We start from the raw sequence: 22714 nt of genomic DNA on the forward strand, positions 1-22714 counted from the left end.
CTTCTCTTCCGGCTCCTCTTCTTCTCCTCGTCGTGGGCAGAGCCTGCAAATCTTTCCATCCCACAGTGGGATTAGATAGGGAAAGCCACGACCCACTGGAGTCAGTTCTGATTTTAACCAAAGCGAGCTCATTTTACCTTCTTTCCTCTGGAAACCTGGCCAGTTGTTCTGGGCGCCCCAGGGAGTCTGCCATGCTCTCAGGGGTGGCTCGAGGCAAAGCTGGCGGTGCCTAAACCAGAAATGTCACGGTTGGCATGTGGCAAGGGGTGACCTGGAGTGGTAAGCGACTCTTTGCTAAATTGGTACCTGAGATCTCCAGAGGAGATGCCTTGGGCTGGTTTGCATCAGCCACAGTTCACACAGTCCCCCTGCTGACCCCCAAATAGACCTGAGGAAGCTCTGATGAAGTAGGGCCTGAGCAAAACCCCCCTGAAGTTGACAGCTGCTCCCCTCTGCCTCTTTGTAGGCATTTTGTGGGCCTTTGGTTTGATTAAGCACCTGCCGAGTGCATTTGAGACACAACCTTGCCAATTTCCCTTGCTATGTATCATCCCAAGGGGTGGAGGAATAACCCAAACCCACACCAGCTCTACTGCCAGGCAGAGGCACAGCAGCGAGTCCCCTCCTACCCCAGACACGCTGTCACCGTGTTTGGGGAGCTGACGTACCTCTCCCACTTCAGACTCCACCGCCGTATCTCCCCCATCTTCCGTGAGGACACCGAGCAGAGAGGGGGGTGCATGCGGCAAAGCTTCTGCTCGGTGCTCGGTGTCCACTTTGCCTGCAGGGACACTTTTCTCTTCCAAACTCAGGTCTAGAAAGCAAAAGCATGTGCAACATGGTGACTTCTTGGAAGCAAACAGAGCTAAAGCAACCCCCACCCGAAGCCCTACACTTCTGTGGTCAGCCCTCCGATGCCCTGTCTGCATGCTTCAGCTCATCCTGCAGAGGAAGACGTTCATGTTTGGAGAGCAGTGGCAAGAGAGGCCACAGGACAAGCGGGACTGAGAGGACAACACTCGATGCCCAGCCCTGTCAGAAGCAACATGGAGGTTTCTGGTGTCCCAAGCCCCAGCCGGTGCCAACCCTCAGTCCCCCCTCTCACCTCTGAATCTCTGAAGGGGGACTGGCAGCTCCTCGTCTGCTGGGCTGGAAAGGCTGCCCGCTTCCTCCTCAAAGAGCTCCCTGCAGTTCTCCACCAGAAACTCCACCAGCACGTTCACCTGCACACATCAAACCGTGGGTCTCAATCCCCCTGCCTGACAAGGGACCAAGCAGCCTTTCCCACCCTTGCCCCCTGCTCCTGCCCAGAGGCTGTGGCTGTGGGGCTGCTCCTCCAGGCAGCCACCCCGACAGCATTTGCTGGTGGGAGGAGGCCTGCAGAGCCCTCTGCGCAGCCAAGCGCTGGTGGGCCGGGAAGGCTGCCCCGGCGGGTGGGGACGTGTACCTTGTGGGTCACCTCCAGCATGGCCTCCAGTGGGAGCAGGTCTGCGTGGGCTGGGCTCAGCAGGTTTGGCCCAACGCAGACAGCCAGGTTGCTGCAGCCCATCCTGCTGGTGGCTGCGTGGTGGCCGATGTGCTGGAGGAGGGACAGCAGCCGCTTCAGGAGGAGGAGGTTGGCTGCAGGCAACTTCTCGGCCACCCTGGGGGAACAGGAACACGGCGCTAATAAAGCAGATGTTGCCCACAGCGTTCCCCAGACTCGCCCGAGGCTGGTGGGAGCCAGCACAGCTTTTCAGGTGCTCTGGGCCAGCGGTCAGGGCTCCTGCTCAACAGGCAGGCTGTTGCCCACACTTACGCTCTCAGCTCCCTGATCTTCTCCTCCCTGCTGGCCTTCTGCATCGCCGCCATCCAGTCCTCATAGAGGTCAGTCACCAGGAGCTTGCAGGGGATGCTCCGGAGGAAGTCCTGCAAGGCCCAGGGCTCCAAGTGAGCATTTGAACACTCAGGGCCAGCCGGGAGCTCCTCCAGCCGCAGGGCAGAAGCGCTCACCTTCAGGATGGCGGCCAGCAGCAGCGCGGGCTGGCTTCCCAGGTCGACGTCTGCGCCGCAGTCCAAGGCCTCCCGCAGCTCCCGAAGCTCTGTCCCACCGGCGGCTCTCCGGAATATCCCCTCGGTCGCTGGTCCTTCCTGCTTCAGCACAGCCAGCAGCTCCTGCAGGAGAGGCAGGAGGACAGTTGCGTGGCTGAGGAGCCGCCTTCCAGCAGCGGTGGCCAGAGAACTGCCCCAGAGCTGGCTCCGTGCTGGGGGTGAAGAGCCCAGTGCCCCATCCTCAGAGCTCCTAGGGACACCTGCTGCCCCTCCGGAGCCTGCGGAGGGAGCGCTGGGGACCCCCTGGACAGGCTGGCTGACCTGGATGGGCCGGGGCAGTGTGCCATCCTCGCAGAGGTCTGCCAGGGGCTGCCCAAAGAGCGCCCTGCTGCAGCCGGAGCCCGCCTGCCCTGGCGCCAGGACAGAGGCCGGGCTCCGCCGCAGAGCGAAGGGCCAGGGCAGCCCCCTCCACCTCCTGCTGCTGCTGCTGCTTCTGTTGCTGATCCCTCCTGCTGCAAAGGAAAAGAGAGCAAGAGCCCATCAGTGGATGCCGCCAGGCCAGCGCTCCCGGAGCCTGCCCTGCCCTGCCTGCAGCATGGTGCTGAGCAGTGAGGCAGGACAGGCAGGGAGCCGGCAGCTGGAACCACGGCTCCAGCTCAACAGCTCCGGCTCGGGGGTTCCTGAGAGCCTGGGACAGCCTGGCCCAGTCCTGGCCCTGTCCTCCTCCAGGCTGTGGGCAGCACCAGAGGCTGCGTGTCCCTGCAGAGCCACGTCCATCGGCCGCTGCCCAGCACTGTCCTTCCTTCTCTGGCTGACGTCCTCCCTTGGGCTGCCCAACCTGGATGGGGACACTCAAGGGACAAGTGAGCACAGCCCAGCTGCTTGCAGGAGGGTCCTTTCTTTCCCAAACTCACCTGGTGAGCGGCAAAGTCTCCCTTCACTGCTCGACGGGACCGTTGGAGGCCCTTGCTTGAGATCAGCCTGCAAGAACCCGGCACCAGCAGCCTGAGCACCGCGGAATGGGGACCCTCTGCCCTCCTGGGCTCTCTGACCCGTGTGGCAGGTTTCCTCCCAGTGCCACCAGCAAGGATATGCCAGCACTCCTGGTGGCTCCTCAACCCTCCCCACTCCCTGAATTGCACCAGGGGACCCTCCCTCCCTCCCTCCCTCGCAAGCTCACCCCACTGCATGCCCATCCCTGCACCCCAGCACAGCCAGAGGGGAAAGGCAGCCGTTCTCACCTCTGACTGGTGCTCCACCAGCCTCTCCAGGCTCCTGGTGCTGAACAGCCTCCACTGGCAAGAGAAAAGCAGTGGCAGAAGGTGAGCAGTGATGCCTGTGCTGCTCAGCTGGAGGAGCAGTGCTGGGGACAGCGCCCAGGCCAGACAGACACTCACGGCATGGCGGCGGCTCAGCTTCTCCAGGAGCTTGAGTGACGGGACAAGGGTCACTTGGGGCTTCTTGGCTCCGTCAGGTATCCTGTGCACCGGGAAGGGACAGAGCTGGGTGAGCCCCAAGCCGCCTCTTCTCTCTCATCAGGAAGCTCTCCCCGAGAGCTGCCCACAGCCGCGGGGGCACCTCTCCCCAGCTGGGGAGCTGTGTTCCCCCATCTGGCTGTGCCTGCAGCACCCCCCAGCTTACCCCAGCAATGTCTGCACCCACAGCTCCTTCAGCGCCTGGGAGCTGCAGCAAGAGGAGAAACAGCGTCAGGCCCCGCTGCCCCCCAGCCCATGGGCAGAGGCGGATGCCTGCACAGCCCTGCCCCCTGGGGAAGGACACAGGGGCAGGACGAAGCGCCATGGGGCGGGACAGAGCTGCTGCCCAAGCCCTGGCTCCCTCTGTCCTGCCACAGCACCTGCTTTGGCCCTTCCCTTCTGGGGATCAAAAGGTGACCAGGGGATGCAGGACGCAGAAATGCCCCCCATCCCTCCCTGCCGGCGTGCTGCCCGCTCCCTGCCCAGGCTCTGCACGGAGGGCAGAGGCCCTTCACAGGAACCTCTCCTGCCCGGCCGTGGGACGTGGCACCACGACTCACCCGAAAGTGGCAGTGCAGGAGCCCCTGGGCCAGAGGAAGATGAGGGAGCTCCTCTCCTCGCGGCTGCCGACACCCTCCACCTCTTCCTCCCACGCCGCCTCCTTCCCGTCACTCAGCACCCACAGCTGGTCCAGGGCCAGGCGGAGCTGTGGGCGCAGGGTGGTGCCACCTCTGCAGAGAGCAGAGGCAGGCAGTGAGCTGGAGGTGGCCTCCTTGGGGTGCCCCCCCGGGCAGAGCCCTGCTCCCCTCCTGCCCTTGGGATGGGCATTGGTGCATCCAGCACACAGGTCCTGGGGCCGGGGGCCGGGGTGTCCCAGCCCTTGAGCCGGGGCTAGGGATGGGGCAAGGGCAGCTGGGTCGGAGGGTCTTACCGCAGCTTGGTGACCACCAGTTCCTCCTGGAGGAGGAGAAGGCGCCTCTCGCTCCTCTTGCAGCCCCGGGTCAGCTGCACGTCTGCGCTCAGCACCGGCTCTGCATCGGCGAGAGCGTCCCTGCGGAGCAGAGCACGGCAGGCATCAGAAAGGCCGCTGCTGCGGGGCCCGGCCGTGCCCCCCTGTCCCCGAGCCACAGGGGGAGCCCACCTGGAGCCACAGCAGCCGTTGGCCTGGCCCATCCTGCCCGGGACAGGAGGGCCCTCGCTGTGCACCAAGGATGCGGCCCAGCCGGTGACAGCGAGGATGGGAAGCGGGTTGCCGGAGCCTGGTCAGCGCTGCTCGGCCAGACCCTGCCTCCTCCCAGTGCCGCTCTGTGCCAGCACAGCTCCGTGCTGCCGGCGCTGGGGGCTGTTGGCTCCAACTGATTGACAGCCCGATCCCAACGGACAGTGGGCGGGGCCACAGGCTGGGCGTTCTCTCCAGCATGGCCCCGCCTCTCTAGCATGGCCCCGCCTCTCTTGCCCTGGGGAGCCCAGCGCAGGACGGAGCAGAGGGAAGGACCCCTCCTCCCTCCACCTGCTGGCAATGCCTCTTGCCTTGGGCTTCCCCGCTGGCTCCCGGGCTCCAGCTGCACTTGGTGCCGCTGCTCACCACCCTCTGGCCTTGGCTGGTCAGCCACTTTCTACCCACCTCCCCCTCTCCTCAGCCAGCCCACGCTGCTTCAGCGTCTCCACGGGGCTATTCTGGCAGACGCTGCGGAAAGCCTTCCTCACGTCTGGGTGGACAGTGGCCACCGCACTCCTCTCGTCTCCCCAGCCAGTCATTTCACCACAGAAGGTTATTAGGTGGGGCCAGCAGGGTTTCTCCTGCTGACTCCATGCTGACGCCTAGTTCCAATGACCTTCGTTCCTTCATGTTTCCAGGACGTGCTGCGGCATTCCCAGCACCTCCATGAACACAGAAGCCCCTTTTCTCATCCAATATAATAATACAATAATATTATAATAATTATAATAATAATATCATGGTGCCTGGGACACACACACACACACACACGCACACACACACACACAGAGTGACAGAGAGGGGTGTCTTGGGAGGAACCAGGCACCTGGGGAGTCCCCAGCCCCACTCTGAGGGAACCCAGGTGTCCGGGGGGTACCCTGGTGTGTGGGGGGTCACTGGAGTGGAGGTTGGCCACGGGGGTGTTTGGGGAAGTTTTGGGGTGATTTGGGGTACATGGGCTGATTTGGGATGATATGGGGGGCTTGGGGGCATATGGGGAGGTTTTGGGGGTGATTTAGGGTATATGGGGGTTTTTGGGGTGGTTTTGGGGGATATGGTGTTTTGAGGGGATATGAGGGTTTGGGGAGTGATTTGGGGGGTATAGTGGTTTGAGGGGATGGGGGGGTGATTTGGGGTATATATGGGGGTTTGGAGGGATATGGGCAGGTTTTGAGGTGATTTGTGGGGATATGGGGAGATATGGGGGATTTAGGGGGGATTTGGGGGGGTTGGGGGGTATGGGAAGGTTTTGGGGGTGATTTAGGGGATATGGGGAATTTTGGGGTGATTTGTTGAGATACGGGTGGTTTTGGGGTCATATGGGGATATGGGGGAATATGGGGTTGTTTTAGGTTTATTTGGGGGGTTATGGGGGTTTTGGGGGATGTGGGGGTGGTTTGGGGGGATATGGGGTTTTTTGGGGGTGATTTGCTGGGATATTTGGGGGTTTGGGGGGATATGGGGGATATAAGGGGGACTTTAGAAGGATATGGGGGTTTTGGGTGTAATGGCAGGTTTTGAGATGATTTGTGGGGATATAGGGGAGATATGGGGGGTTTTGGGGGGGTTGGGTGGATATGGGGGGTTTGGGGGCTTATGGAGAAGTTTTGGTGGTGATTTAGGGGATGTGGGGAGGTATTGGCGTGATCTGGGGATATACAGGATGTTTGGGGGTAAAATGGGGGATATGGGGAAGTTTTGGGGGGGGTTGGGGGGATATGGGGGGTTTTGGGGTGATTTGGGGGGATATGGGATGTTGGGGGGATATTGTGGTGTGATTTGGGGAGATATGGGTAGTTTTTGGGGTGATTTGGGGGATATGGGTGGGTTTGGGGTCATATGGGGAGGTTTTGGGGTTGATTTGGGATATATGAGGAGTTTGGGGGGATATGGGGGATATGGGAGGGGTTGGCGGGATATGGGTGGTGATTTGGGGGGATATGGGTGGTTTTGGAGGTGATTTGGTAGCATATGGGGAGGTTTGGGGGGATATTGAGTGGTGATTTGTGGGTGATATGGGGGTGTTTGGGGGTATATGGGGGATAGAAGTGGTATTTTGGAAGGATATGGGACGGTTTGGGGTGATATGTGAAGGTTTTGAGGTGATTTGGGTGTATTTGGGGAGATATGGGGCATTTAGGGGGATTTGGTGAGATATGGGGGGGTTTGGGGGCATATGGGTAGGTTTGGGGGATGATTTAGGGGATATGGGTGGGTTGTGGGTTGATTTGGGGATATAGAGGAGGTTTAGCGGGTATAGTAAGTTTGTGGGTGTTATGGGGGTGGTTGAGGGGATATGGGGTTGATTTGGGGTTTATGGGGGTTTTGGAGGATATGGGCGATATGGGGGTGTATGGGGAATTTTAGGGGTGATTTGGGGATATATGGAGGGGTTGTGGTGATATGGGGGTATATGGTGGGGTTGGGGGTATATGGGGGTGATTTGGGGGATATGGGGGATTTTGGGGGTGATTTGGTGGTATATGGGGGGTTTGGATGGAATATGTGGGGGAGACCTGGGGGATATGGGGGTGTTTGGGGGATATGGGTGATATAAGGGTTATTTTGGAAGGATATGTGGGGTTTTGGGGTGCTATGGGAAACTTTTGAGGTGATCTGGGTGGATTTGGAGAGATATGGGGGTTTGGGGGGTTATGGGGAGGTTTTGGGGTTGATTTAGGGGATATGGGGTGTTTTGGGGTGATTTGGGGAAATATGGGGGGTTTGGGGGTGATTTGGTGGGATATGGGGTGGTTTGGGGGGATATGGGGGATATAAGAGGTGTTTTGAAATGTTATGGGGGTGTTTATCCCCCACAAGATCCCTCCCAGTACCCCAGCAGCCCCCACTGGACCCTTCTTGCACCCCATTACTGTCCCCCAGGACCCCAATATCTCCCCCAGAAACCACCCCCAGGAGACGATCATTAGACACTCCCCCCCCCCTCCCCACCCCCAGACACTAATAACCCCCTGAACTCCCCCATGACCCCAATAACACCCCCCAAGCACCAAGACCCTCCACCAATACCTCCCTCAAGACACCCCCAGGACCCCAGTACCTCCCCCAGAACCCCCACCAGGATGTCCCCAATCCCCCCACCTCAGACACCAATATCTCCCTCAAGACCCCCCCCGAGGACCCCAATAACCCTCCCAAACCCCTCCAGGACACCCCCCACCCCCGACTCCATTACACTCCCTCTAGGACCCAAATACCCCCTCAGGACACCAATAACTCCCACAACTCCCACAGAACCCCAATAACACCCCCCCAAGAATCCCCCCAGCTCCCAAATCCCCCACTCACGGCACAGGCAGGAGTGTGGGCAGGTGCTGGGGGGGGACAACGTGCTGGAGCCCCCCCGGGGGTCCCCTGGCCCCCACAGGGCCTACTTCCTGCTGACAGTCTGCGAGGGCCTATGGTCTGCAGTGAGGCGGCCTAGGCAGGAGGTCCTCCAGCTCTCTGTGGTCTGCACTGAGGGATGTTCCAGGAAGAGAGTTTGGTTCACCCAGCAAGTGGGAATTCCTCCTTTTAAAACACTCGCTTTGTTCTGGACGGCTGAATGAATAGTCTTCCTGCAAAGGTGGCACCAGCACCAGCACCAGCAGCACCAGCACCAGCACCAGCACCAGCACCAGTGGTGGTGGCTCCAGCCTAGCAGTGGGTGAGTGCAGGGGCTGGGGCCGAATTCCCTGGAGGGGGTGGTGGGATCCCCGGGGAAGGGGAAGCTTTGTTCTAAAAACCCAAACTTTTTCATGGTTCTGATTTTTTTAAAAAAAAGTTTTGTTGTCACAGTTCGGGCTGTTCAGACTTCTGTCATTACCAGGTGTTGAACTGGCAGCTGACAACCCCAGAGGTCTCGCTTCTGTCTCACCATCTTCCACATCACACCAGCTGTTCCTGTGTGGTTCAGCTGTGTGCATTGCTGAGGCGCCTGCACACATTCCTCTCTATCCCATTGTTTCCTACGGGAAAAATGGAATTGGGAACAGTCACACTCTGGGGATTCCATCCTGGGCAGGCAATGGGATGTGCCTGAAACTATAGTTTGACTGTGTGGGGAATTATTGCAGAACCAGAGTGTAGGGTTGGGGAGTCAAAATGTTTCAGCAGCAATGAAGAGAGAAGTATGGGAAGGTTTCAGCTGCCAGCCTGCACACACTGGGTGTGCATGTACTCGAATGCACGGCTGCATTGCCCCAGGCTGCAGAGGTTATTGTGTAGAAAAGCCCTTGGTTAGTGGAATAATTCTCTGTTGGAATAAATCTGCATCTGGGCAGCGGAATGGGATATTTACCTTGTGACACAGAGGTACCTCTAGGGCAAAGCCAAATACTAAGAGTTTTTTTTATGAATGTTCATTTTCTTTCTGATTTCATGCAGCCTGAACTGTTTTGTCAAATCTTGACTGTTCTCCCCAGCTGTCTATCACCGACTCTCATGCTTTGATGGCTCTTGTCACAGACAGCCTGGTAAAAAGATCTTGGTTATTTTCTCTTTCCTTTTTTTCCCCTTTGAGAAGTCTCATGAACTTTTTGCAGCTGTCCTGACTCTCCTTCCCTGTCCTCACTGAGCAGCAGTGTGGCAGTTAGAGCTGGCCACCCCTGGGAGGAGGTGTGCTCTGCTGGCTGTTAAAGAGTTGGCAGTGCTGTGCGCTGTGCTCATCTCCAAAGCTTCTCTGCTCTCCCTGGGCAATGGATTTTAGTGTTCTGCCGCTCCAAGTACAGTAACATCTGTACAGATACAGAACCTCTAGTTCATGGATTGGGTTCATGAAGCCCTGATTCTTTTGATCTCCTTTGGAAGCTCCATTGTCCCACATTTTCTCTCTCCCCTCTTCTCTGTCAAACTGTTTCACAGCTGGCCTTCTTCCCCAGGCTTTGCCTCATCCCCTGGTCAGACCCGAGTTGTTCAGTTCCTGCAGGCCCAGCGGCTGTAGGGGGATCTGAGCTGCTCAGAGACAGCAGGGCCTGATCTCTAAAGGAAGCAGATTTTGTGGTCTGACTCTGATCTTGCTGAAGCTGCTTTTGTCACCCTTTCAGAAAACCAACCGAGGGCTGAATCAGAGCTGGTGGTTTGCTGAAGGTACCAAAGAATGGGGGGTTTACAAGCCAATGCCTAATCCCGTGGACAACCTTAATGCTGTTGCTTTGACAACCTGTAGGAGGTATTTTATTGTGGGTTTTGTGTAAGGTGCTATAAAGCAATCCCATGCAGCTGGAAGCCAGATGCAAGACTATTTATTTCAGAGCTTTGAAGATCTGTACTCCTGTGACAGCTGTCTCGCTGCTGCAGTGGTTGGGTTTTATTTTGCTTTGGAAAAACTGAACAAAAATTTTTGTTCCATTTCCTTTTCCCTGAGGTGGGAGAATTCCTGGAAGTCTCCAAATCGAGTTAAGGGGTGTCTTCATCTTTTTTCCCTGGACTGGGCTGAGTGCAGCTCCCAGAAGGGCGGGGTTTGGAAGGCTGGGAGCGCTGACCCGACCAGTCCGAGAGGACTCCTGACAGCAGGGCTGGGCTGCAGCTGTGGCTGCAGGTACTGCGGGGAGATGCTGGATGTCTGGGTGGGCTGACCTGGCTGGTTTGGTTGTTTTGAGGGCGCTGTACTCTCTGCACCAGCTGCTAATAAGGTGTTTTCTGTCGGCAGGTCTGGTGGCCCATCAGTCTGTGTTCTCAGAGATGAGCCCACAGGAGTCCCTCGCTGGGTCTTGGCTGCAGAGAGCTTTGTGGTATCTTGACAGTGTTTGATATTTCCCAGACAATGCTTAAACCTGCCAGTTGACGCTATTTAACACTCTCCTCTGTAAGAGCCTTCCAGCGGTGATGCCTATCAACTCTGGCTTTCCCTTCAAGGAATTGTTATCAAAAGCTGCTGTTATCTTTGTCACTCACCAGATGCCACCAATGAATCTCTACTTTTGTTGCTTTGGGCTTTTACATGTTGCCTTTAATTAGGATGTGTGCTCTTCTGTCCAGGGGCTGGTGGGCAGCTCTCTGGTGACCAAATCCAGGAGAAAACAAGAGGGTTTACTGTATTACCTCTTGTACTTGAAGGAACAATCCTTTAGCCCGGGTGTCTTTGGACATGTCTTTTGGGAGGGGGCTACCAGGCCTCCAAATCCAGCAGTTTGTCAGTTTATTCTTTGTCCTGTTTGTGTTTTGCTTCTGGCCCTTAATCTGCAGCAGCAGATTGGGGCTGCGTGATGCACAGAGGTTCAGGGCAGGGTTACCTGTTCCTCCAGGACAGGATCTGCTGATTCAGCTCAGTATTTTAAGCAAGATGGAGCCGAATGAATCCTCCTCGTAGCAAGAGCTGGTAGCCAGGATGGATGAGCAGTTCATTCGCAGTTGCTTAAACACTGAAGGAAATTCTATTTGTAATTTAAAAATTGCTTTCTTAACCAATGTTTAGCATCTTGGGGTCTCAAGGGTTAAAATACCTCTGGCAACTTGGATCAGTGTATGGGGATTTAAAAGTGCTCTGGATTAAGCAGGCAACTGAGTTAAACTGCATTTAGCTGATTCCCTGGCTGTGAATAATCCAGCCAACCCTGTGCTGAAGACATCTGGGGCTCGTCTGCTGTTCGCAGTGGAGGTTTCGGACCCTTTCTCAAAGATGTCACCGCTCTGTAAGTTACGGCTGTACTGACCAGAAGTTAGGAGTCACTTTGGGAGTGGCCCCTTGTGATGGAGACTGGAGACCTCTGCTCCTCTGTCCCGGACGTCAGGCAGTGGCTTTCACAGTGGTCCCATCTCTCAGCTCAGCTCTGCTTTCTGTCATTAGGATACAGCTTTGATTTGCCAGGGGTGAGTGAATTGGCACATCCCCTACTGCAGATCTGCACGAGACATACCCCTCTAGCAAGGTACAGGACACCCTTACAAATACAGAAAGCTGAACCTCCCACTAATTACTCAATGGGAATGCAGCAGGCAGAGCTTTTGGTCTAGATTGCATCCGTGCTGCTGTTAGCTTCAGGAAGCCAGTGCTTCCAGCACTGCATCTTCCTCCGCGTTCTCCCCCATGCCCTGGGCAGATCTCTGTTTCAGGGTTGGCCCTGCTGTTCCATGAGCTGTGCCCTCTAGGTGTGGTTATCAAGTGTTAGCACAGACCTTGGATTCTGCGCTGTGTTATTGCAGTGGTTGTGTCAGTCAGATGTGGACAAGTTCTGAGTGCAGGTGTGTGGTGACTAGTCCCCGTTATTTGGCCTTGACTGCAGGAAGAACTGAACCCCTTCAGCCTTCTCAATCTGGGTGGAGATGAGTGATGGAAAGCAGTTGCATACTTTCAAGGGATCAGTGAAAGGAGGATCCTTTGCTCTGCTCCCTCAACTAAAATGCTCTGCTGGCAAGCAGCAGCTCTGGGTTTGCCTTGATTATTGCAGTGACTGCTTGTTGTGTTTAGTCTGCTGCGCTGTTATAAGCAGTCTCTCTGCGAGCAAGAAACTTGTGAGTGGCTGAGCTGAGATTTCCAGGTTCCTGATGAGAGGAAAGGCTGTCCCAGCCAAACTGGAGTTGGGTTCCTGATTGCACCCAGATAGAAAAGATTATTCATCCAGTGGGAAAAAAAAAACCAATCCAGAACTGCTGTTTTATTGAGTGTTTGGCATAGCTTAGCTGAGCAGATCTTGGCGCTCAGTACGAGTTACAGCTCTGCTTCTCTGAGCCCATGAGCTGGGCTCACTTACAGCTGGCCTGACTCTCAGGAATGCTACCTGCTTTCTGACTTTTCCTGCCTTGTGGGCCTTGGGGGCTCGAGAAACCCTTTTCCTCCTTTCCATCAGCCCATTTACCACATGCTCTACTATCAGGTTTTTTGGGACTCTGGCCTCTCCTCAGTATTTTCTGGCTGAAAGAGTTTGGTTTGTACAAGCAACTGTCTGTCTGGATGTCCATCTCTGACTTGCTCTGTCTGTACTCAGCTGACAGACCAGGAAGTGGAACGGGCATCGCTGCTTCCCAGTTAACCCCCTCCTACCACTGCAGGGAGCTCCGGGTGGCCTTGGGGGACCAGACCTTACCGTTCCTATAACGTAGTGGACCCTGACTGAGACTGGGACCTGCCCTTTCTGTGTCACTGCACCAACCATCACCTTTAGTTTTTCCAGGAAAGAGAAACACAAAGAGATGTAGCCCAACATACCAAAAAGTCAAATTCTTCCTCCCGACTTTGTGGCGAGAGCCAGTTCAGCCAGAATCACTGACATGCTGCCCTCTTCTCTTCTGGCTGGCACAAGTCTGGCAGCCTGTGTCTCCAAGGGCTTCTTACTGAAAAGGCCCCAGGGCAGACGTTAGCACTTTAAAGTACTTGGAGCAGACGTAAGTCTGCACCAATTTGTTGCAATCACCCATATTTAAAGGCAAGTGGTACCTTTTATTTCCATGGGATTATTGGTCCATGGCACATCTGGCACTCCTGTGCACAAGGTCGATGACCTCCCTGCCTTTCTGCTGTACGCTGGGTTTGGCTTTTATCTTTGGTAGGAAGCAACTGGCATTTTGGTCTCAGCAGATGGCTGCTTAAAAATAAAAAAACCCACCCAAACTAGGAGACTTTCTCTTCTTTTCCAGGAGCCAAGGACTTTGAAGGCACGTGCTGAGGTTCACTTCCAGAACAAGGGTCACAACACACAGTATCTCTTGGAGCCTGTGCTGTAGCTGAGGACAAACGTCTGGTAACTTTAAAGGCAGGTAAAAGTTTATTGTGATCCAGAGAGGTGGGGAATCTCCATCCTGGGAGACATTTAGCGCTGCTGGACGCATCCTGCACAATCTGTTTTAACTTTGAAATTGTCCGTTTTGCGCAGAGGGGTTGGACCAGAGACATCCAAAGTCTCTTCCTCCTAAATTTTTCCGTGTTTCTCTACCTGATCGTGCTGATGACCCATGCAGTCTGCTTTATGAGTGAAAGGAAGAGAAAAATCATTGTAAAACATGGAGAATTGTATCAATATTGCTGTCTGCTGCAAGCTCTGCCACGGAGCAGATGCTAGCTGCCTTTTCTCTTCTAGATGAATTTATTTGACTGGAAAGGCAGCTGCTGTTATTGTGAAGTGTCCGGATGAACCTGTACATAGACCTGGGGCAAGTGGGAATGACAAGGGGGGAATTTGGGAAGGCAGGGAGCCCATGCTGGCAGCAGCCCCTGCCCTGCTCAGGGACCAAGCAGGACTCTGGGAGCGATGTGCTGGGGAGGAGCTCCTTGTATTGCTTCTTTCCTCAAGAGCAGCTGTTTCAGGCTTACCTGGATTACGACCATAATGAGAGAGGGTTTCTTGTTGGGCGTACATCCCCAGGAGGGGTTGCACTTGATGTCTGACCTTTGTTTTCATTTCATACCAGGTGTTTCTAGGCCTTGAAATTTTTCTGTGGGCTCAAGGGGACAGTTAAGTCAAAGAGGACGAGAGTAGGGAGACAGGATGTGTGCAAGGATTGTGCTTTTGTGTTGTAGCTTTTGTGGGAGACAGACAAGCTTTGTGGGTCAAGAACAGCAGGACTAATGATGGGCATTTCTGGAGGGTTGTGTGCCTTCAGAGCTCTCGGCAAATGTCAGCCAGTTTGTCTGCTGCCCTGCAAATGCCGCTCACTTCGAAGGAGAAATCCGACTGTCCCAAGTGAATCCTTCTCCTCAGCTGCTTTTCAGCTCACTTTGCCAGAGAGACTAAAAAAAGGGCTTCCCTTATGTGCAGGGACTGTGGATTGCATAGAGATACAGCCCAGCAAGCTTGAAAGCATGGAGGGGCCAGTCCAACCTCCCCAGGGCCCTCTCCCAAGTTCAGGGCAGGGAGGGACCAGTGTGTCCAACGAGACAGAAAAGCTCTCTGAGCTGTGGAGAGGAAGGAAGCTAAGCCCAGGGATCGAAGCTGCCATTATAGACTCAGATGTCCTGTCTGAAGGGAGGTTGGCTACCTCATCTGCTGCCTCTGCCTGGGGAGGGAGGGCTTGCAAAGTGGTGGAGGAGGGAGCTGTGTTCTGCCAGCAGCTGGAGCCTCCCAGAGTCAGCCTGCAAAGCTGTCACTGCTCTTGCTCGTGGAGAAGAAGTGTTACTGACAAGCTGGCTTCCTGACCAGTCTCCTTGCTGGGCTGGTTACCCAGATCTGCTCCGTAAGGAGGTTCATCAGTTCCCCTGCAGCCCAGCTATTCCTTGGGAGGGTTTGATGTAGCTGGCTTGGTTAATACCAGATGTATTTTTAATGAGATATCATTTGTAAAAGGGGTTGCCAGTGCTGGTGAGACCAGATCGGGAAAAAAAAAGTTTCCAAACAGGTTTGGAAACCTCTGTCTTCTAGTCATAGGAAAATTAAACAGAAGCCATCTTTCTGCGTTCAGCCCAGCGACGTACTGTGAACCTGTCTGGGAGAAATCAGCATCCAGTTCCTGATTATAAAGGTGGGAGCAACAGCCAGGGAGGGTTAAAAGAAGATATGTGCCTTGAGGCTCTGCTAAAGGGAAACCCTAGATATTTGTTTCTCAGTCAGAGGTTCAGCTGATGGATGCCTCTAGAAGGTCCTGGTGCCTGGGCATAATTTTACTTGCCCTGCTCTGTTTTTCTTTAGAGATGGAGGATGCTGAGGGCTGAAGGCACCAGCTGGGTGCTTGGTGCCCTTCTGTTTCCCTCCTCAAGGTTTTTAGGTGGGTGGCCAAGGCAGGAGGCAGGAAGTTGTTGATTTGTGGAAACAGACTTTACAACTCAGAGAGAGTTATACAGCAGGTATGTTTACTCCGGCACCGGGGTGCAAGGGAATTTCTCCACAAAGCTTGCACCCCAACAGCACATTTTACCGGAAACTTCTAGAGTGTGGATATACATATTCATTGGATTACATAACACAAATATCCATATGCATAAGTGAGGCTGCGTTAGCTCTAGAGGCTGGTGTCAGCAGTTTATGTTCTCTTTGCACCTGCGCATTGCCTCCTGGTGGGCATCTCTGGGGGTCTGTTGGAGGAAGGCTCACAGTCCTCCTCACCTTGTACTTTTCCTCGGAGCATGTGCAGATTCTCTTAGCCAATTTCTTGAATAACAAGAGTGGTTCCCACTGTTTTACCACCTCTATCTTATCTAAAAGCACCAGTCTATTAATTTCTACCGCCCATATATGGCTATCTATCCATTACAAAGACTAAACTTGCTAGAACACATCTGCTTTCCAAGGACAAGTCTCTTTCCAAGGACATGTCTCTTAATTTTGCCAAACATAGTAATTCTTGGTAAGTTTCCACAGAAAACTGCTTTGTTTTGATGAACACAGTAGCAGTAGCCCTTGGTAAGCTTTCACAGAACAGTCAGGGCAAGCAGGATTATCAAGCAATATTCAGAAGTCATTATAAGTTGCCATAAATTGCTATAAGTAAATAAGTTGCAAAGCAAGTGACCATTTCCTCGTATTAATTCCCCCCTTTTCTTTTTCCTAAGCAAATTCCTTTGCTGTATCAAAGCAGGTATTTGAGTACATATCTAACAATTGATCTTACCTAGAATTAGGGAGATATTATGTGTTAATGTATAGTCCCATGTACATACGATCCCTCCCCATAGTTTGATCATGCTGATAATTAATGTCCATCCTTTTTTTGGATTCGGAGCCTCAGGGGTCCAGTCGATTTTGATTTGCGTTGCTGTTTCAGGGCTCCTTTAACTTGAGTGTGATGTATCCACGATGATCGTTCTTTAATCTTGATAGCTTATGCTCTTGTTTACAGGACATCACCTGGGTCTGCTGAGGCTTCCTAGAATGCTTGAATACCTGAACTAGAGGCTGTGAGATAGGAGTGTGATTCCCGCAGGCCCTGCCGGGGATCCCAGCTCAGGTACCGGGACTTTGCTGCTGGGTTTGCTGGTGCCTGGAGGCAGAGATGTGCTGGAGAGGCTTGAGACATGGTGGCTGTTCCAGCCAGCACCCCGCTCCTCACTGTTTGCAGGGACAGGATGGTCCCGGACGTGGCACAGTCCTCACATGTTGTCTTTCCTGATTGCAGATGAATTTCTTCCTGACAAAGGATCTCTTATTTACCAAGATTTCATCTGCTCCTGCTGTTTATTGCCCACCTGAAATCCTCCTTGTCTCCTGCTGGCCTTGTTGTTGTCCTTCCATGATCAGCCAGTTGTGACTTTGCCGCAGTGGGACGAGGGATGGAGTCGGATGGGTTCAGTGGTTGGCAGCTGACAGCTGCTTTTGGTTTCCATCTGTTCCCTTCTTCTCTTTTAATGAGATCGGGTGCCAGGATGCACTAGGAAGACTTTTCAGTGTGAGAGGAAGTCACAAGTGGGGTACTCAGATCCCTGTTTTCATCCTTGGCAGAGAGAGGCTGCTCAAACCAAACCTGCACCCTCTTGAGCTGCTCCTATAACAGACCTGGTAATGGGAAGCAAAAGCTCTGCCGTGAGGCTGACAGCTCCGGGTTGGGTGGGTCTGTCCTGCAACGCTGAGCCTTGAAGCTCAGAGATGCTTATGCTAGTGGTCACTGAGATGCAAACATGGCTGTTTCTGGACCCACTGGAGTGCCTATCTTTTAATTTTTTTATCCTCTTTTTTTTTTTTTTTTTTTTTTTTAATGTGGCTACTGTCTTGTCTTCTAAAATCCCAGCTGTTTTCAATGATATCAGTGGCTTGGCAGATTCATTCTTTCAGGCCTTTGGTGCTCCCTGCACAGACCGATCAGCATTTCTGATGAACCAGTCTGATTTCACGAGTGGCTCCACTCCTGCTTTGTGTTTTGAAGGGTTTTCCCCTCTGCTTTTGAGGCCGTGTGCTTATTACAGAGCTGTTTTTTCACGAGTGGGAAGGTTTCTCTCAAGGAGAATCTGCAGATGTTTGGGGCTGGTTTTGTTGCTGGCTCTTTGATTCATGGTAGTTCTTGGGATGTGTGAAGGGTGGGAAGAGGTTCAAAGGGAGAACCCGAGGAGCTCGTTTAACAGTTCAGCTTGGACGATCTCTATGTGGAAAACGAAAACTTGCCTTTCTGCTCCCACTGCCAGGATGTGATGTGCTGGGAGTCAGCATGGAGACCTCGATCACGTCAAAGCTGTGGAGTCTGACAGTACTTCCATGGCAGAGAGCAGAGGCTCTTTTGTGGGGTGCACTAGGTGCCCTGTTTAAAAATCATAAAACCCTGGCTCAGGTTCCAGCCCAGGATTGCCTCTGTGTGGCTGTTCTTTAACAAAACGCCCATTTTTTTTGGCAAAAGACTTTTGGATACAAATGCAGTCAAATATTTGACAAATCCAGCAATTGCTTTGGGATTTTGCTTGAGTTCAAACTCAGCAATTGTGGCTGTTGTGTGGTTGTATTAAGCCTATGAAGGCAACTGCTCAGAGCAGGTAAAACCACATTCCACTTTGCCTTTTTTCTTGATGCCTGCTCACATTGTAACTTCCTTGCCCAGCAGAGCTGGTGCCTTCAGGCTGCCCCAGCACCTCTTGGCACAGCCCGTGTGCTGCAGGGAGCTGCAGCCGCTGGCCTGGCAGTGGCAAGGAGACCGGCTTGTCCCTTCAGTGCTTCACAAGGCATAAAGAAAGCAAGTTGCTCCTTTCCCAGCACTGCTTCTGAACACGCTGTGGTGCTTTGTAGCTGCCGTGACTGTACCTGGGGCTCTTGTGGGCTGAGACTGAAATGCATGTCACGGGCTGGGTTTGTCCCTTCCAGTGTCCCACTTACAGCTCTTGTTTTTTCTAATCTTCCTCTCCTTTGCTTCAAATCACAGAACCAGATGTTGGTGTTTGAAAGCGCCCTGCAGGAGAGGTACTGGACCTGCTGGGGCTTTGGATGACCGATTTGCTGTGAAACCAGGAGCCAAGGAGACCTCTCCCACTGCAAATGGAGCTGCCAAGTGATGCCAGAAGCTGCAAATGCCAACCAAGCTGTGGTGGACCAGGTAAAGCACATTGTTTTTTTTTCTTGTCCTGGAGAAGTTGGAGGGAAGGACCACTTGTGGTATTTAGCGTGGTCCTTGGAGCTGACCATGGGAGGATCTTGCTGGGCTGTGGGTGCTCAGGTATTGCCATGGTTTTAAATGCATGAGGTGTCCAGTGGTAGAGAGTTGCCATGTGCTTGGGCTCTGAAGGAGGCTCTGTGCCCTCCTTGGGTGGAGGAGAGGAGGGCCTGGTGCTCCCCAGCCTGTGGTGCCCCATGGGATGGGGTGGGATGGAGAATGCCCTGGCAGGACCCTGCCAGCTGAGGAGAAGAGCTGGGTGTGGAGGAGGAGAGACTGACCCCTGCTCTGCCTCTGTGACTGTGAAAGGCCACTAAGCCCTGCTCCTACAGTGCACTGGTACTGCAGCATGTTTCTGCCCTCAATATGATGGGGACTTAGGTGTCTTTTAGCTGCCAGAGGAAACACAAGGCCAGGAGAGTTGGGATTAAGGTAGAGTGAGCCCCAGAACAACTATCGAAGCATCCTGTACCTGTGTAGGTGATCAGTGCCCTTGACAACTGTCCACTTTCTTGTTTAGGCTGAGATGCCTAAGGGCAGTACCCTGCTGAGTCAGGCCTGAACCTCCATCCAGAATCGACCCATCTTCCTGTGGCGTTGTCTCCTGGCAGTCACAGCCTCACAGTTACTGCCTTGCTGACCTCCATGTCAGAGATTCCCCTTGAGCTGTGATTAACTTGTTGAGGCTTGTAAATTTTCTTCTGCATTTACACAAAGACAGCTGGCTGGATTAAACGGTTTCATAGTATTACAGAAGAAGAAAACCTAGGAGGCATTACATTTGTTGGGGCCAAGGACTTTGATTTGTTTCAAAAAGTAGTGGGGAAAAATGAGTTTACTCTTTTTGGATTTCATGGTTGCACTGCTAATGTCAGGGTGTGCAAAATGTAGACATTTGAGATACTGTCTTGATTTAGAAAAGGAGTAGAGAACCAGCTCAGGGTTTGGAAGTGAGATGTAAAATAAACAGTGAGGAAAAAAATTGATTCCGAACATGGGAATAAAAAGGGAGAAAGCAAACCCAGGGCTGTGTGTTGAGGTGTGTGCTACCAAAAAAATCAATGTTCTCCCCTGCAATGTGGGATTGCATTGCTCAGGGGAAGGCAGGAGAAACATGTCTGAAAGGAGCCAACTTTATTTCCCTTCTTTCTCAGAAGAAAACAAGTACAAACCCTGCTTGGATTAGAGAGGATTATGGGCTGCCCATTTGGGAATTCATGTTTGGGACTTCGTGACGATGCAGCTGGGTAAGTGATCTCACTGCAGTTATTTGGTAGGAAACCTTTTGATAGCATCTAAAACAGTTTGAGTGTTGCAGTCAGTCCCTTCATTGAGCGCTGGAGTTCTTCCTTCATGGGTTAAAACGGGGGAAGGGAATGCTCCCATGGATGGTGTAAGCTGTCTGTGCCAGCACTGCCCTCCTCTCCCTTGGTCCTCACTGCAGCCCTTGTCTTTGTCTTTGCTGCAGCTCCATGTGCTCTGCAAGACACCAGCTGTGCCCAGTTACTCTGTGGGTTCGATCTGGTGAGTGCAGCACTGATGCCAGGAAAGACGTTTCTGATGTGCCTGTGTCACCCCCCAGGGGCTGTGGTCCTGGTGTCCAGAAGCTGGGCAGTGCCTGTGCTGGGGCTTTGTCTCAGAGTCTGCAGCAGGGCTGTGGGGGGACGCAGGCTGATGGTGCCCTGTGTCCTTCTGGCACTGCAGCAAGAGAGAGGTTAGTAATGCCACACGCTTGCTGCTGGCCTTGGCTGTATGCTCATGTGTTTCTGCAGGAGGATGAGAGCTGTCAGTAGCATTTCCCAGGGGATGGGGGAAGGATTTTCAGCCCTGTAGAGCGGCTCCCTGCATGAACCAACAGTTCCCTGTGCCTCTGAAGAGAGCAGGGCCAGCAGCCTGCTTTGGTCAGACCCTGCTAGGATGGAGGAGGGTGGCTTGTCTGAAGTGCTGAGGGGGCTGGCTTGCTTCTGTGCTGGGCTGTGTGCCAGTGTGATCCCCGCTCCATGCCCTGGGCTGCTCCACATGTGTCCTCTTGGAGTCAGAAATGCAGGCAGCCAGCTGAGAGCCAAGTGTGAGCTGGGAATGATGGCTCCAAGCTGAGCTTACTGGTAACAGTTGGATATTGTGCAGGAAAGCAGAGGGGAGCTCATGGGGCAGAGGGAGTGTTGGCAAGGGAAGAGGGGCTTGTTGGTCCCTGAGGGAGCAGAGGTGGGTATGTCCAACCCCAGGAATGGAGAGGGGGCAGTGATATAAACCCCGTACCTCCTCTGACTCCATGGTCCTGAGCATCCACGGTGGTGAAATTTCAGCTTCTGGGCTCTCTTTTTGAAAGCAGGGGTCTCCCCTGGGGGCGATGGCTGATGCTTCCTTTTGTGTCTGACTTGCAAGCCTTGTTGGAAGCGATAAGCCCGGGCATTCGGAAGAAGCCCGCAAGAGACTTGGTCCTCCCTCGACTTCCCTGTCTCAGCTGCACCCGTGTACCTGGGCAGGGAGCTCTGTAAGAGGGGGGGGTCGTCTGAGGAGTTTTCCATCTCCAGGCATGGTGAGGCCCAGGACTGGGTCAGAGAGTGGAGCAGGGTCAGCAAGGGACTGTCCGTAGCCACTGCCCCGTGCCGGGGTAACACACCCGGGGCTGCGGCTGTGCTGGAGCCGGGCGGGTGTGTTGGAGGCGGTTTCAGGGCCTGCTTGCTGTGCTCACTGGGTGCTTTGGGCACTGAGCATCCCTGTCCCCTCTGTCCCCATGTCCCAGAGCTGCCCGCCCCCCCCCCACCCCCCCCCCCCGCCCCGCCACATCACCGCTGTTCCCATGGCAGTGTTGGGGCCAGCCAGGATGCCCAGTTGCCCTGGCAACGGGGGCAACAGCCTGTCTGGCACTGGGGATCCTCCTGTGAGTGTGTCCCCATGGCCCTCACGGAGTGAGAGAGGTGAGGGATGCTGAGGGGGTGGTGGCTGCGTCCCCTCCCCGACAGAAAGCCGAAGGGCGGCTCTGGGTGCCGGTGCTGCCGGGAGGCTCACCCCCGGGCAGGGGGGTCTTGGCAGCAAGGCTGAGCAGGGACCGGGGCTGTGGGGGAGCTCAGGGGGGGGTGGTGACACCCCCTGCCCCATGCTGCAGGGCTAGGGGCATCCCTTGTGCGAGAGGGGGGTGCCTAGGGCAGGGTGGTGCCCGGGGCAGGGGGCCCTCGGTCCTGCATTTGAAATCCATAGGGATTTTCTGAGCAGCAGTTCTTGAGTACATCCAGGGAAAGGAGTGATGGGCTTGGCAGTGCTAGGTCTACAGCTGCACTCGATGATCTGAAAGGTCTTTTCCAGCCTAAACGATTCTATGAAATGTGGTCCAGATGCCAGAAAAAGAGTAAATAAAAAAGGAGATGCAAAGTTGCCAAGCCAGGATAGCAGAGATCGGATGCTGGGAAGGGGAAAATGGTACTGTAAAGACTTAAGGCAGGAGCCGCAGCAGTAAATGATAGTATGTGGAGCTGGGGACTCTCCAGCAGACCCTTGGAAGGGACCCTTGGTGCATCTCACTGTTCAGCTGACAGATAAAGTTCATGAAAAGATATAGTTGTGGCTCGTGGGACTGCACCCACAGCAAAAGGCTTTTTTGTCTCAGGGAATATTTTTATGGAGTTTTACTTCTATGAATCTTAACTCTGCCACTTAAATATGGTCTAATCACGAAACAGTGTGGGACGGCCTTATGTTCTCCACGTAGGAAGGATTCCACAGCCTGGAGACACAGGTGTATCCTTTGGGTCTGCTGTGAATGGGATTCTGGATTTTCAAAGTCTCATTGTTACTCCTTCCAGGTTTGCCTAGTCATGGCCACTGGCAAGATTCATCGGTCCATGGGATCCTCCAAAACGGCTGATGGACTCCAGAGTAAGGTGGCAGTACGTTGTTATCCGAAGCTGGTCAGAGAGGCAGAGCAGCGTGTGACTGTAAGTACCTGCTGGGGGCCAGGTAGGAGCTGGGTTAAGGCTGAAAGCTGCCCCTGTCCCTCCTCTGCCTTCCCCTCCGGTTGTCAGGGTGCTGTGGAGCCAGGCACCACCTCCCCACC

At 54.1% G+C, this 22714-nt stretch overlaps 1 long non-coding RNA gene across 1 annotated transcript in view; it reads right to left on the reverse strand.

The window, feature by feature from the left end:
* Positions 1–3969: 3969 nt before the first annotated feature.
* The window catches only part of LOC141918023 (uncharacterized), a 131760-nt gene continuing 113015 nt past the window's right edge, over positions 3970–22714 (reverse strand). The window contains exons 2-3 of the long non-coding RNA XR_012621553.1: positions 4438–4557; positions 3970–4237 (exon numbers count right to left, since the gene is read on the reverse strand). This is a non-coding gene — a long non-coding RNA (uncharacterized LOC141918023). The remainder of the gene's footprint in view (positions 4238–4437; positions 4558–22714) is intronic.

Source organism: Strix aluco, chromosome Z, assembly GCF_031877795.1.
Source record: "Strix aluco isolate bStrAlu1 chromosome Z, bStrAlu1.hap1, whole genome shotgun sequence".
NCBI lineage: Eukaryota > Metazoa > Chordata > Aves > Strigiformes > Strigidae > Strix > Strix aluco.